Source organism: Dipodomys spectabilis, unplaced genomic scaffold (genome assembly GCF_019054845.1).
Source record: "Dipodomys spectabilis isolate Male_0828 unplaced genomic scaffold, ASM1905484v1 ptg000301l, whole genome shotgun sequence".
Lineage (NCBI taxonomy): Eukaryota > Metazoa > Chordata > Mammalia > Rodentia > Heteromyidae > Dipodomys > Dipodomys spectabilis.
In genome coordinates, this window is record NW_024870978.1 from 6,955,118 (window position 1) to 6,958,324 (window position 3,207).

Below are 3,207 nucleotides of genomic sequence, written 5' to 3' on the forward strand. Positions count from 1 at the left end.
TTCAAGTTTAAGAAGTGAAACACAATTTATGTAACTTTAAAGAAATGATATTGAGAGAAGAAAAGAATAGGACGAGAAGAGGGGAGGAGAGAAGGAGACATGAAAAATTAAAAAATAATTTTTTATATTGGTTACTAGAAAATTATGTAGGTATAAAGAGATAAGACTGCTCGTAAAGAATTTAAGCCTAAGAGGTTGTGAATTGAGTAATAAATTTCTGTATTAATTATGTACAAAATGGGGGATAAGGTGTAATAATTGACAACAGGCATATATCTGGGGATGAGCGGAACAGCAATTAAGTCATGCAAAAAAGAAAGAGAAAATATGAAAACAATAAAAAGGACCAAAAGGTCAAAAGATATTAAACACACACACATACACCAAAAAAAAAATTATGAGAAAAATATTTACAGAAAACACTTTAAAAATGAAAATTTAAAAAAATCATAAAAGAGGTCTTTGGTTTTTTGAGTTTTTTTTAGGGGGGCGGGGAATGGGAAGAACCTGTATCTCCCCTGTGTCCATAACCAGTCTCTTCATCGAGTCTCTGGTCTGTTTGTGGTGTTTGGTTTTCCTATAGCTTGATTGGTTTCTTAAGTCAGTTTGTTTGGGCAGAAAATTCTCTGTGTTAGGCAGGATTTTGTGTTCCTCCTCCCAGGCTAGTTCAATGGGAGGGAGATCTGCTTTGAGTATCGAAAAAGAGGGAAATGGCAATTTCCTCTAGTTTGGAGAAGCTGTGATGAGGCTAGGTTCTGTGTAGATTTGAGGCCTTTCAACAAACAGTAGCTTTTCCCTGAGGGGCTAGCTCCTGAGACACAGAGTCCAGCTTTGAGTCATTCTCAGGATTTATGTTTACTGAATTTCAATTGTTTGTCTAGGCTTCTGTAGGGAGGGACAGACTCTGCCTCTGTTTACACGGTGAAGAAAGTCACTTCTCTGAGGACAGAGCTCTCTCTGCCTGGGCGGGGTGACTTTCCCCTGGGTGGAACTGAGCCTGGCAGGTCCCTTCTAGTTCCTGTGATTTGCAAAATGACTCTTTTGTTTTCTTCAAAGGGCTGAGTTGTAGCTACCTGCTCAGCCAGGCCTTTGTCAATATCAAAGATGGAGATTTCCAGTGGTGGAAGGGGAGAGGGCTGGCATTCCCACCTCTGCTCCCTGAGAAGGAGTGAGGATTTCAGGGTTCTACTCCTGTCAGTATCTTAGTTCCTGGGCACTCTCTGGTCTGCAATCTGAAGGATGAAGGTATCTGCTCCTTCTCAGTTCTTGCTGGTGTTGAGTAGAATCCCCTGTCCGCTGTGTCTGGCACCTTTGTCCTGGGATCTCTCTGTTGTAGGGATGATGGCTATGGCCGCTGCTGCTGCTGCTGCAGCCACAGCAGCCACGGCTACTAGCAAGTGCTCAGATCTGTCTCCATGACTGGATTTTCCCTTTCTGGACACACTCTCTGTACTGTGATGGCACATTTGGTGTGATTCTCTACCCTAGGACTGTTCACTGGAACACTAAAACTGCTATCTATGAGAAAGCTTTTTAGTTTCCAGCTTCTCCTCCACCATCTTCCTCAGAACTCCCTTAACACTTTATTATGACATGATATTGTGACATCATATTGACATTGTGATATTACTCTACCATTCTGTTTTCACACACCTATTATGACATCACATGTTAGAAAACTCATGGGTTTTAGGACTTCTATCTCCTTCCTTGAACTCTTTTCCTCATTGTAAACTAGTAGCAATTGATATCAGACATGTGATTGTAATATTACAAACTCATAATGACATCCCTATTCCATGGGTGACCTCATGACCCCAGTGATATCACAAACCTATTGCATCATCACATTGCCATTGTGACATCACCATAACATTGTGACGTTTTAATCAGTTATGACCTCTTAGCATCTTTGAAACAGCATATGGCCTTTGTGACAAAAAAATTCATTAGTTTACCTATGTATTCATTGTGGTCTAACAATTGAGATCAGTTATACCATTGTTATATTACAAACCCTTCGAATCAGAATCACCAGTGTGACATCATTAACCAGTCCTCTCCTCATAAATTTGACATGATGCCCTTGTGATACATAAACTCTTTTTGATCTGATAATCTGTTTTTTACTTATTTCAGGTATGACATGTGATATTAGAAATGCACTCTGATATCATGAAAATTATGTCATCACTTTGTCAGATATCATGCACATTGTAATCCATTGTGACATTACATACTTGTTGGGAGTTCATAACGTTTGGGATAATGCATAACTTTGTAGATCTCACAATCCCATTCTGGATTTATATTCACATTTGTTAAAGGAAAATTGAAGTCTAGCATGTCATTGTGACATCATCAATCCATTGTGACATCATAAACCTATTGTGACCTCACCACCATTATGGCATCACCAACTAATTATGACATCAAAATATTATTATGGCTTGATATTGTGACATCATATTGCCATTGTGATATCATTGTCCCATTGGGTATTGCAAACCTATTATGACCTTATAACATTTTACAAAATTCATGGCCTTTGACACTATTAACTTGTAAACTCGTATACTTATGTTGCACAAAACACAAGACAATCTAATAAGGCACATTGAGGATAACTTTATTTATGCTAGTAATGGGCCTGCATTTACCTTGTCCTGGGCTGTACACACATTGACAAGCCAGCCCCAAACACCAAATCTCAGACCTCCAGTGGGCAACCCTGCACATAGTTAATTAGTGTGCAAACCACCAACCCCCCACATTATCATCTCGAAACTCCACACTTCAATAGGTAAGGCTTTTTCCTTTTTCTCTTACTCCCTCCTTCTTTATAGACATGTCCTTCATTTCTCTTTTTCCCTTCCATCACTTCCTTCTTCTCTTTAGGCCTCTCCACTATCCACAGGCCTACACTTCTCTGGCCTGGTGGCCAATTGGCATCCTTCTCCTCCTGCACTCCCTCAAATTCCTCTCTTCCCAAGTCTTTCCCCTCCTGCTATCTCACCACCTCCTTCCTTCAAGGTCTTCACTTGATTTTCTCCAATTCCATTGCGCTGACCATGCAGCCTATATATAGGTTGAACCCCTCTCAGACCCAGTGGGTCTCTTGCCTAACAGTTTTCAACCATCACTTCATGAACTGCACATTCCTCAGTAACTTCTTCACAGCTCATTTGAGAATGACATCCTACCCCC